We start from the raw sequence: 14,463 nt of genomic DNA on the forward strand, positions 1-14,463 counted from the left end.
AATCAGAGGTACAAAGACATAAAGGAGTCTGGTTCTTGTTTCAGTGTGTTCTCAGAATATAAATGAGAAGCAGTGAGAAGTATACTTTCTGAAGGCATCTATTGTATATTTTCTCAGCCATGTTTATAAATTTAAAACATTTCTAGCAGCACCTAACCATTTAAAATTTTTTTGATTATTAAATACAAAAATATCTCAAAGATTAAAACATTTATTATATTCTTAGAGAATACAGAACGTTATATAAATCAGACAGTTTACGATATGAAGTACGTGGAGACAAGGAAATCTTCTTCCTGTCTTTAAATCAAATCAAATTTAAAGTCACCTTGGTCATCAGTCTTAGTCTTTTTCAAACAGGAACATGGAGAGGTCACCTAGGGACTGATAGATAAAAGCTTCAAAGCAACCAATCTTCCTTTCGGGAGATAAGCTTGACAGCAATTTGATAAAGGTCTTATCATATTGTAACTTGTCTATAAAAGAGTCAATTTTACCCCAGTAAAAAAGGAACTCAAAAAAAATCTCCAGATCCTGACTAATGTGTGCCCTGGTATTGTATAGAATGAAACATAATTATGAAAACAATTCTTACTGATCCATCAGTATATTAAAATTTCTATATGCTCCCTAATTTGAACAACCAGGGATATACTAATTCTGTTTCTGTGGACTTAAAATTATTTTGAGATTCTATTTTTACCACTCAGATTGAGAAATATTGATAATTCTACTAATAACCACTGGGAGAAGATATGAGGAAACTGGCATGGTTGAACAATGCTGATATAAATACAAAATGGATCAAACACTAGAAGGAAATTTTGCAGTAACTATCAAATACACACATTCATTTTCCACTTGCTTCCTCCTTCTTAAAACAACTGTAGATATATAGTGGCAATAATAATGAAGAATATATGGACATAGCTACCTATGCCAATGTTTGAGATAGTCTAAATATACAATAATAGAGAATTCCAAGGTAGATTATGACATATTCTACAGTACTCTAAGCATCTGTATGATAAAACTGGGAAAATTTCCCTAGGCATCTTTAAAATGGCATCCAAGACATAGGGACACCTTGCATGCATTTTTTGCAGAGTAGAAATAGCTGTGGACACAGACACACAGACACACAGACACACAGACACACAGACACACAGACACACACACACACACACACAGCAAATGCAAAACAAACAGGATCTAGTTTTTAAAGACTCAACCAAAGAATTTTGAAGTAATAGTAAAAGTCTTGAATTTTTTTGCAGAGAGAAGACAGAGTTAGATGTGAGTAGATGTTGGGAATATGAAAGTCTTACAGTCTGAAAGACTTTTCTTAAAGTCTACACACACACACACACACACACACACACACACACACACACACACCCTTTTGGGAAGGGAAATGTATTTATTACCTGAAATATAACCTGTATATAACCTCTAAAACAACAATAAAGTATTTTTTAATCTTTTTCTTTGATTTCTAATTCTTTGTCTACTTAAGAAGCAAGAGTGAAATTTAAAGATCAATATTTGAGAAAATAAAGTGGACTGACTTAAATATGATATTAAAGGAATACCAGAGGTGTCCATTCAACTAATGTTAAACAATGAATTTCTCAAATATCTATCTGCTCAAACTGAAAAATATTTAAAGGAGAGACAAAGTAATGTGAGAACTCATTAGTGGCATCTTTTTGTGAAAGAATGGAATAAAATAGCTAAGTAGATATTTAAGTGTCATTAATTGTCAAAATTTTCACTGTGAATTTGAGAAGATGTTTTTCAAGGAAGTCTATACGTTAGCCTTAGAATGTTAGTTTTGAGTTACAAACAGCATACATTCATATGTTGTATATAAGTATGCTCTTCTGTGTACTTTCTGATTTCTATAACCTACTTAGAGAAATGTGTACAACATAATCCTGCAAGTCCTTTATTAACTTCCCAGATTCCTGTTTTGATTAAGAAGCAAAGAGTTTTGTAGCTATGTTCAGTAGATGATCTATTAACAATAATAATTTCTGAGTGTTGAATTCTCAATAGCCTAGAATGCTATCTCACTATACCATTTCCTATAAACAAAGTCAGTATTTTGGAAAAATAGATGATTTGGAGTGTAGGTCAAAAATGTATATGTTGGTCAGTTTATCTTGGCTGAAAGTAAGAATCTCATCAGAGTTTATTAAAATCATGGCAAAAGGCCAAAGGAATGTTTGACTATGAAAACAGATGATTGCGATATATTTAACAGCACAAATACATTTAGGAAGTTCCACTGTCCTGTTGCTATGGTATTTTATAAGCAAAATATACATGTGACTCCTTCTGAAAATTTCCAATGACAAAAGAACCAAGAAGACATTCTATCTTTCTGGCACTAACTAGCTAGTTAACTAATCACATATGCAATAGAGAGATCTTTTGTTGTGGGTCATGGGGCTTGAACTAGGCCTGGGAGCTGTCCTTGTGCTTTTCAGCACAAGGCTACCATCCTACCATTGAGCCAAGCCCCAATTTCCATTTTTCTAGAGGTTAATTGGAGATAAGAGTCTCAGGTCCTTTTGTGCTCAGGCTGGCTTTGAACCTTGACCCTTAGATCTCAGCCTCCTGAGTAGCTATGATTACAGATATAAGCCCCCATGTCCAGCTGAGAAAAATTTTTATATATTCATTATAAACTCAGGAGACATCATATATTGTAATTATTATTATTTTGATGATTATTTCATAATTTTTCAATCCCTAATGAAATGCCTTAAGAAATGATTGTCACTGGAGGCTTCAGCAAATTATGCGTTAATATTTGATGTAGACCTTAGTAACACATGGATCAACATATTATCTGCCACAAGCTCATACAAAAATTATTAATAACAAGTTGGAAACATTATTTTTTCTGTACCAGTCCTTGGGCTTGAATGTAGGCCCAAAGTACTTTCCTTGAGCTTTTGTTTTCAAGGCTAGCACTATACAATTTGAGACACAGCTCTATTTACAGCTTTTTGGTGGATAATTGGAGATAAAAATCTTACATGCTTTCTTGTCTTTGGGGGCTTTAAACATGGAAACTCAGTTCTCAGCTCCTCGAGTAGCTGCGATTATAGGTGTGAGACATCTGTACCCACCTAGAAACATTTTTGAACTTGTTATTACTAAAAAATTATGTTTAGCTTCATAAAGTCTGAATCTAATTATGGCTTTTATAAAGTATCTGGGTAGCACATATAAAATAAAGGCATTATCAGTAAGAAATATATATATGAATGGCTGAAAAATGACAACTAATTTTTCTATAGATAATGCACAAGCATTAAATAAAATGGATCAAAGACCTCAATATCAGAACAGAAACCTTGAAACTGCTACACGATACAGTTGGAGAGACACTGGAACTCATAGGCACAGGCAAAAGATTCCAGAAGAGAATCCCAGGGTCACAACAGATTGGAGAGAGACTCAATAAATGGGACTACCTAAAAATAAAAAAAGTTTCTGCACAGATAAAAGCATAGCCACAAAAGGAGAGAGACAGCCAACCAACTGGGAAAAGATATTTACCAATAATACATCAGACAAATGCTTAATATCCAGTATCTACAGGGAACTCAAGAAACTAATTCCCCCAAAACCCAACAAACCATTCACTAAATGGCAAGGGAACTAAAGAGAGACTTACCAAAAGAAAAGGTTAAAATGGCAGAAAAGCATATGAGAAAATGCTCATCATCTATGGTCATAAATGAAATGCAAATAAAAACAACTCTAAGATATCACCTTACCCCAATAAGAAAGGCCAAGATTTTGAACTCAGACAATGACAGATGCTGGCAGGGTTGTGGAGAACCCTACTACACTGCTGGTGGGAATGTAAACTAGTTCAGCCACTCTGGAAAGCAGAGTGAAAATAGACCTTCCCTACAATCCCGCCATACCACTCCTAGGCATCTATCCTGAACACCATAACCCAAGATATGATAAGGACACCTGCTCAGCTATGTTCATCTCTGCACTATTCACAATAGCCAGGCAATGGAAATAATCCAGATGCCCTACTGCAGATGAATGGATACAGAAAATTATATATATATATAGTATATATATATATATATATATATATATACACAATGGAATTCTACATAGCCAACAGACATAAAATAATGGCATTCGCAGGGAAGTGGATGAATCTAAAGTGAATCATGTTGAGTGAGACGAGTCAACACCAAAGGAACAAAAGGCTCATGGTATCCTTAATATGTGGCTATTAGATCCAAACAGTACAAGAGTGAGGACTCAACATTCATGTATTCAATGTTATGGATATGGTATTGGAACTATAAGCACAACTACATAGACATAAAAATGTATGACTCTTGGGGCCAGGAGTTTGGCCTAGTGGTTGAGTGCTTGTCTAGCATGCACAAAGATCCGGGTTTGATTCCTCGGTACGACATACATAGAAAAAGCCAGAAGTGGTGCTGAGGCTCAAATGGTAGAGCTCTAGCCTTGAGAAAGTCCAAGGACAGTGCTCAGGCCCTGAGCTCAAGCCCAGGACTGGCAAAAAAAACCATAATGTTTTATTACATAGATTAATATGTATCGATAACATACAAACCCACAGCTTTTTATTATGTTCTAAAATCTAAGTGTCAGTGATTGTATATAGAGATTCCCTTCTTGAATACTTGTTTGTTAAATACATTATTTGAAATATGATGTAAAAATCAATGTTAATAAATTCTTTAATAAAAAATAAAATAAAGGCAAAAAGAAACAAAGTCAAAAAAAGAAAGAAAAGAAAAGCAATGGAATTAGTAAACAGATTTAAGAATATTTTTTAAAACAAATGAAGAAATGTACTCTTTTTTTTTTAACCAAGCCTTTTTTTTTTTTTTTGCCAGTCCTGGGCTTGAGTTCAAGGCCTGAGCACTGTCCTTGGACTTTCTCAAGGCTAGAGCTTTACCACTTGAGCTTCAGCAGCACTTCCAGCTTTTTTCTATGTATGTGGTACTGAGGAATCGAACCTGGGTCTTCGTGCATGCTAGGCAAGCACTCTACCATTAGGCCAAACTCCCGGCCCTAGAAATGTACTCTTTTGGCCTTGATTAGATTTCAACTTAATCAGCTGTTAGAACAAATACAAAGTGTTTATTAAATGCCAGAAAGGAATTATCATAAATTGTATTAAAGCAGAAGTGTTATAGTTTAATTTAAAATAATCCTAGTTGAGATATGATAGTTAGAATTGATTTCATAAAATTTCAGGCAGATAATTGGATGCTTTTGATGAGTGAAATGGTAGGGTGCTGATGATTATAAAACTGGGGTTCATTATCATCATCTTTACTTTTGTTTGATGAGGTTTTTGTATGATGAGACTTTATATCAAATTTACAGGAATAATAATAAAGTGTATGACTCAATTGCTTTAGTGGTTTTAAATCAAATCAAATTCACATCCCATACTACATTATCATTGCACATTGCAGAGGGAGGAGGGGAGATGATCAGTAAGAGCATAAGATCTTTTCAAAATACCAGGTTTAGGGCATAATTCTAAATCTAAAAGGAAGCTGAATTCAATTAAATAAAAAGAAAATACATGAGACCAGGAGTTTGACCCAATGGTAGAGTGCTTGCCTAGCATGCATGAAGACCTGGGTTCAATTCCCAGTACCACATACATAGAAAATCCTGGCATGGTGCTGTAGCTCAAGTGGCAGAACACTAGCCTTGAGGAAAAAGCCCAAAAACAGTGGTCAGGCCCTGAGTTCAAGCAAAAAAGAAAGTACATCAGAGAATAAAGACAGAAAAATCATATAAAAATTTGAATCCATAAAGATACAATCTTCCTCAAATAAATCATCCCAGGAGACAAATCAAAATGAGTTGTGAAAAGTCTCACTAGTTTCAATAAGCTTTCCCTCCTAAGGTGTTTAGGCAAATTTTATATTTACTTAATATTAGAATATCATTTGCCATTTAAAAATAAGTCTCATCAAAATAGCCAGTGTATCCGAGACAGAATAACAATCCACAGGCAGTATGATGTTTCAAATCTTTATGGTTCATAATCGAAGCAAAAGTCTCAGATTTTAGATGAGGGTTTAATACCGTTATCCCCTCAGAATGTGCATTGAAAAATGAGAGGGTTAAAACAATCTCCTAGTATTCTTTGATTGACACTCTATAATTAGATGACCTATGTTTATTTTTTCACACCTCTCTATAATTCTCGGATCCCTTGCAATTGTTCAGACTAAAGGAGATCAAGTGGCTCCAGTCCAGCCCTTCCTCATACATTTCCAAACACTCTTTCACTTTTCCCTAAATCCCTTCTCCTCACCCCAACACACTTACACATTCTGGCAACATGGGTGAGTGTCAGAGGGAGAAGGCTGGACAGAAATTTGTAATCATACATACCTCCCATTGTCACAAGAGAGTGAGTGGGGAGGGAGAGCAAGAGGACCAGTGAGAGAGAGGATTTATAATAATGAACCTCTTAAAGTTATCAAAGCAATGGTCCCCAACACATGAAGCTCAGTTCCTTCGAGTCCTTGAGGGTTTGGGGAGATCTGGCTAACATTTGGATCCATGTTACCTCCTCATAAAGATCACTCTCATCTCTGTTCCTGGATTGTGTAGTGGTCACCCTAAAAAATGTCAGAGCAGATTAGTTTGACAACTGAAAGATGAACTGTAGAAAGGAAGACTCCAGTTTACAATTAAAATGAAAAATGATACATTAGGTACATTCTAGGTATGTAGAAAGGAAAATGTGTGGGAGTCATATTAGGCAAAGGTTAAATACCTTTCAAAAATATGAAATACAGAATTTCTTTTCTGTTACTGGTTTGTTTACTAATAGGCAAAAGTTTGCAAGGTTGACAGTAAGAAAAACCCTAAATTTCATGTCTGGAAACCTATGCTCAAATTACAACTCCATCCCGCATTAGGTTTATGACCCTGTGCTAGCCATGTAGATTTATATTTAGGGCCAAATAATAGCAATACGTTTCACATATGTCTGCACTTGCCAACATCAGTGATAGGCCCAGTACTATTCATTTTAATTTTGCTATTTTTCACTGAATCAGAAAGAGAGGTTAAACCATAGTTTAAATTACAAGCCAATCTTAAACCATTCGTTCATTCTGTTCATTCATTCATCCACTGAAAGGTACTCATTAAAACCCTGATCTAGGGCTTGGAGCATGGCCTACTGGCAAAATGCTCGCCTAGTATGCATGGAACTCTGGGTTCAATTCCTTAGCATCAAATACACAGAAAAAACTGAAAGTGGTGCTGTGGCTCAAGTGGTAAAGCTCTAGTTTTGAGAAAGCCCAAGGACAGTGCCCAGGCCCTGAGTTCAAACCCAGAACTGGCACAAAAAAAAAAAAGAGAAAGAAACATTGAGCTGGACAAAACATGACAGAAGGCATATCTCTAAGTCTGGCAACATTCTATCAATGAACAACATGTCAATACTAAACAAATACTGAGTTATTTAGTACTCACTACAAACTTGGCAGTGAGGTTTTATAAAGGAAGACAGTAAGAGAAAAGAAGATAAGCAAAATCACCTCAGCCACATAACTTGCTAAATGACAGAACTGGAATTTGACCCTAAGTCTGCTTATTTTACATAGTATTTATTGACTAAAATAAATATTTTTTCAATAATGATAGACCTCAAGAATTATATTGGATTATTACTGAATTTTGTCTAACTATAATGGAAATATTTCATTTTCAGTAGTCATGCTGTACAATGAACTCAAATCTTTACTAGATGTCTCAGATCATGATTGAGTATTATTTTTTTTGGAATTACTAAATGTAAGTAAATCACATTTCTTACAAAATTTCAAAAACAATTTAGTGAGTACATTTCCGATTTCAATAATTAAGATAGGCATACTTTAAATTTTCAAATCATAGATTGATTTTATGTGATTTTGAAAATATTCCCCTCTTCCATTGTTCCCAAAACACTTTAGCTAGTGCCTGCAAAAGCCCTCAAGACTCCCCCCTCAATGGGTAAAGAGAATGTAGAGATAAAAAGGATACACAGATGGAATGTAACACCATATTTTTAATGGCACTGCTGATTTTCAAACCAAGCACACTAACCATGGAACTCATTCTTCTAGTATATGAATTCTAAAGTAAACTCCATATTTTCCCCTTTTGTCTTCAGATAAGTATACCAACATTTATAACTCAAAAATTATAAAGATAAATGTGAGGAATGAAAATAAATGCCATTACTCTCCAAAGAACTCTGATATGTGCTAACCCTTGCCTTCTCTGGTAATTTCTACAGTGTTGTGTGTTTAAAAATAAAGGAAGGCTTTAATCTGTAAAGATGAATTTCAGCCTCAAAACTCCCACTGGTTTTAATGGGGGTGACACAGCTAACATGTCACAACAAAACTTAGAAAGGTATCCCTGAATGTCCAATTATTTTAAGTGCTTTTCCTATTCACTGTCACTCAACTGGTCATTGTGGATTTATTTGGCAATAACATTCCACTGACATGAACTTCCGGAGGAATTGTTCCATAATTCAACCTCAGTTAATGTTGCCTTAAAAATTAAGTGTTTCCGTAAGTTTTAAATAGATAACAGTACTTTCTAACAACTACATTCTTGGATTCAAGTTTATTACTTAGACAGGGTTAAAAAAAATCTGGCAAGGAAGGGTTTTCCTTTTCTAGTTAAGATGAACAAGAAAGGTTAAGAGAAAACATCCTGTCTTTATTCCCAGAAGAACATCCCAAGCTGGAACTGGAGATGTAATCATTTTCCAATAATACCTCCATAAACGTGAAATGGTCAGTTCAATATCCATCTCCTAAAAACAGAGTATGAGGTTTTTTAGTATTGTCAGTAATTGTTCCCCCTTCAACCTTGAAGTGTTTCTCTGTGATTCTTTTCTGATCCAAATACTGGTCTTTGTAATGACTCTTCTAACTTGATAATACAGTTTTAATCCAGTTTTCCACATATAAGCTCAATGCCTAGCTACATTATGCTTAAAATCAGATCACTATTGCTAACCTGGTGTATTTTTTCACATATTAATAAGAGCATTCATAAATATATTCATTATACCTATGAAAATACAGTTTTATTTACAACAATAGGAAAAATTGGAGCTGTTTTTTTATTGTCAGGATAATGTTTAGAAGGGTTATAGATATATTCATAAGGTAGTACATGCATTTCTTCTCAACTGTTTTCTTTTTTATTTTGAACTATTTTTAATATGAGAATTTATAATCAGTATAGACATGGGTCATGTATTGAGACAGAATGTGATGCACACCTTGTGTTCATGCAACATAATGCAAAGCTAGCCTGCATCTGTTGTTGACATGTAGTCAGCAATGCAAAACAATGTACCGAACCTATATCACTGAATCTGAGGAAGAAGACACTGTACTTGATTCATCTAAATGAAAGAAGTCCTCACCACTTTTACATTTGATTTGTTTCTCAAATTGTTAAAAAAAAATAAACAAAAACATTAAAACAAGGCCAGGAATATGGTATAGTGGTAGAGTGCTTACCTAGCATGCACAAAACCCTGAGTTGGATTCCTCCATACCACAAATACAGAAAAAGGTGCAAGTGATGTCTCAAGTGGTAGCTTGCTAGCCTTAAGAAAACTCAAAGACAGAGCCCAGGCCCTGAGTTCAAAGCCCAAGAACTGGCAAAAAAACAAACAAAACTTTAATACAGGCAGAATCAATTTTTGCTACATATCAGTGAGTTGTCTTAGCTTTTGTTTGTGGGGACAGACATGAATATAGTAAATGGAATTACTTCCGTACAAATTAACTGTTTCATCACTATGCAGTTATAATTTTAAAATTGTGTGAGTTCTAGAAATACTTTTGTTTAAGTTATTAATAGAAAGGCAATACAAGAAATCCAAGTGGACCATTTGTTTATATTTTTATAGAAATGAAACAATTTACGGTCACATGAGTCCTCTGATCACTTTTCGACTTTTAATGGATTCAACATGATTCCGAATTCTGTATTTTAAAATGAAGAGTCCACCTACGTATTGAAAAATTTGCCAAGGACTAGAAAAACACAATCGCCAATTCAGAAACCAATAAGAAAACACAAGTTCTTTCCTATGAAAATCAGAGATGCCTAGAAAGAACATTCATTTGCATTTGAATTATCATTTATCTGATTTTTATTAACATTCCAATGTAAAGTCAAGTCACTGAATCTGTTCAAATAGGTCCTTAGTGTGTTAAACTTTCCTTAAAATAAATGATCAAGAACTCTGTGTCAGGATCATCATATACATAATATTACTAACCTACCTTATTGATTACAGACATTTTCTGTACTTTACTCTTTAGACAGGAGGAAACTGAATCAGAAGGGAGTTGCGATTCTTTCCTGTATTAGATATTCCAAAAGACAGTACTGGGCCCAAGTTCTAGGTGGTTTATTAACAGGCCCATTCTGTCCAGTTTCACAGTGTGATTATGATACTCTCTTCCTCTAACCCATTGTCTTTATATTCTGTTCAATGCATTAGAGACAATACCAACAGACAACCACACAAAAAATGTAGCTTATCTTGCTATTTTTGGTAAAACAATTCAATTTTCTATTTACATTTTGTTTGAGAACAAGAAATAAATAAAGGTAAATTTCATGTTTTATAGAGACAAAAAGCATGTTCTAGTACTATGTGATCAACTTCTTCTATGTCTCTGAAAGATGTAAGTAGAAGAATAATTCCAAATGAATATTTCCTGTTTGATTACAAAGTAAAATTAATTGCCCCATGAAATTGAAATATATACAGAATTTCAAGAAACTTGTCAGAATTATACAAAAGTTAGAAGTAATGGAATTTACTTCTAACACTTGGGAAGTGCTAAATTGCTAATTTATTTTCAGCAGTAATTCAAAGCAATTTCTTTTTTTAAGTGTAGAGAGGGTTATTTATTTATTAATGCTTATAAACAATGAAATGATGGAAATACATATTTTGGAGCAGCTGCATGTTGCAATAAAAATCCTCTTTCATCTTCCTCACACATTCTACCCAGAAGTGGGTGATAAACAAATGCCCATACCTAAAAAATGGCCACAGAGATAAGAAAATTACCACAAAACTGACCTGAGCCAAGTCAATGAGGGAAGAAATGCAGGTCTCCAATAATTGTGCTACATGCAGTGTGCCTATCAAACTACAGCAGATTCTTATCAGTTCTTCACCTTCATTCTCACTGGAACTACATTGGTAGCAATCCTTTTTAATGCAAAGCAAATGAAAAGTAATTATAATTTTGGTATCATTCTGTCCTTTTTGGGGGGGGTGGATTTTATTGATTTGTTGGTTGGTTCGTTGGTTGGTTGGTGACAATACCATGGGTTGAACTCAAAGTTCCCACTCGGATTCTTCTGCATAACTGAAATTCTAAAACATGTCATGCCACCAGCCTAGCTTGTCAAATTAAAGCTAGAGTCTTAAGGACTTTTCTGCCCATGCTACCTTCAACCTCCAACTCTCCAATTCCAGGTGTCCTGAGCAGTTAGGATTATAAGAGTAAGTCACATTTACCTGTTACATTAAGTCAAGTTAGTAAAAATAAAAAAGTATGCCTTTGTAGATTTCATTCAGGTAAGTATAACAAAATCTAGGAATAGTTCCTAAATAATGAAGTTTTATCAAGAGAACATAGTAAAAACAAAGTTATTGCAAAAAGAACATTATACAAAAAGGAAATTTAGTCAAAATTACTAAATTGTGACATAAAAATCTTGCTTATGCAACAAATTCATGTTAATCAAGAACTGCATATACGTACTAGCATTTGCAATTTTATAACCCTTAAACTATCTGGCCTGAATTACTTTCTTTGAATTTTATAGCAATTCAAATGGTTAAAAGAGACTGGTGTTTTTCTTTGTAATCTATTATTTTTTAGCAAGGATCTGGAAGATTAAATAACTTACCTAAGGATAAACAGATGTTTCAAAGAAAATGTATGAAACTGGTGTAATATGGTATAAAGGCATGTATGTAAATCATTGGAACAAAATAGAGATTAAATCTAAAATTGTGTGATTAGCTGATTTTTAATTGAATTTAATTCTGTCATGTTAACTTTTTGAATTTTGTACTGGTTTTGGGACTTGAACTCAGGGCTTGGACAATTGTGTTTTTATGCTTAGTGCTAGCACTCTGCTACTTGAGCTATAGCTATCCTTGTAGTTTTTTGGATGTGAGTCTCATTGACTTTATAGCAAGAACTAGCATTGAATTTCTTTCCTTTTATCCCCCAGTTTTTTTTTTTTTTGGTCAGTCATGGGGCTTGAACTCTGCACCTGGGTGCTGTTTATGAGCTCTTCAGCTCAAGACTAAAGCTCTCCCACTTGAGCCACGGCACCACTTCCAGGTTTCTGGTAGTTAATTGGAGAATCTCATCGATTTTAGAACCTGGGCGGCTTTGAACGGCAATTCTCAGATCTCAGCCTCCTTAGAGGCTAGGATTATAGGCATGAGACACATGAGCTCAGCTGGCTTTGAATTTCTGTCCTCAGATTTCAACCTTTGGAGCAGTTACAATTATAGACGTGAAACACTAGTGCCCAGATTTCATCTGATTTTTAGAAAGAGAACCGTGAATACACAATTGAGAACAGCTCGTCTTTTCAATAAATGGTATTGGGGAAATTGAATATTCACATGCCAAAGAATGAAACTGATATATTATCTTATTCTGTGAACAAAAATGTAACTCAAAATGGATTAAAGGTGTAAAAATAAGACTAAAAACAATAAACTCCCAGAAGAAGGTTAAGGGGACTTTCCTCTCCAATGCCTTTTTGGATGTGACAATACTAGCAATGGAAATGAATCATACCAAAAATCTTCTTCATAGCAAACAAATGCCAACAGCTAAAAAGTTAATGCTGGGTGCGGTGGCTCATGCCTACAATCCTACTCAGAAGGCTGAGATGTGAGGATCAAGGTTCAAAGCCAGCCCCGGGCACAAAAGAAACTGAGACTCTTATTAACCTGTAGAAAACGGGAAGTAGAGCTTGGCTTGAGGGTAGCGGAGGTAGCCTTGAGCTGAAGAGCTCAGGGACAAGTTCGAGCCCCATAACCCACAAAATAAAAAAGTTATTAATGCATTTGGAGAAAAATACTTGAAATTTAATTTGGGGACAAGAAGATAATATGATACATGGTCTTTCTCTATGTATATATGCAGATACATACTTGTGTACTATATATAATACACCACTCTTGTATATATATATATATATATATATATGTATTATAGCACTCACATATAATGTTAATATCCTAAATGTATATAATCTTCTCAAACACATAACATAGTAGTAAAAGCATACCAAGAATAACAAAAGAATCTGTTTTAAAATTTGAGCAAATATATGAGTAGGTATTTGTCTAGAGATATCCAAATTGTAGCAAAACCAGAAATAATAAACAAAAATGGGCAATACAGTAATGTATTTGATAAGGTGTTTAACTTCATTAATAAAGATGAAATATGACAGTCAAATGTGCAGTGAGAGGTGGCTATTATAATAAAAAAGGATAGGTATCAAATGTTGGTCAGAGTTTTCCAACATATACTTGGAAGGAACCTATATTTGTAACAGCATTATAAATGCAAGATGGAGCTTTCTCAGTTATAAATTGAGCCACCAAACTGATCCAACCATGTGTATTCTGGCTTTATACCAAAGGGAAATTAAATCAGTACCTTGCAAGAGTATCTGAATTCCCAATCTTACTATAACACTGTTCACAATATCCAAAGTACGAATATAGTCTTGAATTCCCAATCTTACTATAACACTGTTCACAATATCCAAAGTACGAATATAGTCTTAATATCTAAATATGACTATTTCACCATTCATATGGAAATTGAAGACTTGGAAAAAATTATATTAAGAGAAGCAAATGAGACTCAAATAATATAGGCTGCATGGTTTCTCTCATGTGTGGTATATAGGATGTAGAAGTAAATAGATCTACAAGTAAGCACGCTGGTTTGTAAAAGAGAAAAAGTACATCAGGACATAATAAGTTGTTGATGTTTCTAGACCTTCACACAGTGAGACCAGGGAGAATAGTTTTAGGAGAGGATCACAAATGCTCAATAGCTATGTAAATATGATAATAAAAAATAATAGTTTTCAAAATGAACTCCAAGAAATGGAAAGAAGAGGTTTTTTTTTTTTTTCTGTATTGCTGCTTTTGGTTTGGGTATCTTCAATCTTGCCTGTGAATTTATCTGATTGGAAAAAGACAGGAGAAACAGGAAAAATGGGGAAAAAGATGAACAAATTCAGCACTTATATGCACTGGACACTATGGTTGGGGAAATCTGGGAGAGAGCATAGGAAGGGGTGATACTCTTT

At 34.3% G+C, this 14,463-nt stretch overlaps 1 protein-coding gene across 1 annotated transcript in view; it reads right to left on the reverse strand.

The window, feature by feature from the left end:
• Agmo (alkylglycerol monooxygenase) overlaps positions 1-14,463 on the reverse strand; it is a 278,596-nt gene that overhangs the window by 229,760 nt on the left and 34,373 nt on the right. The window lies entirely within an intron of this gene.

This window comes from Megascapheus bottae, chromosome 5 (genome assembly GCF_031878675.1).
Source record: "Megascapheus bottae isolate mThoBot1 chromosome 5, mThoBot2.hap1, whole genome shotgun sequence".
Classification (NCBI taxonomy): domain Eukaryota; kingdom Metazoa; phylum Chordata; class Mammalia; order Rodentia; family Geomyidae; genus Megascapheus; species Megascapheus bottae.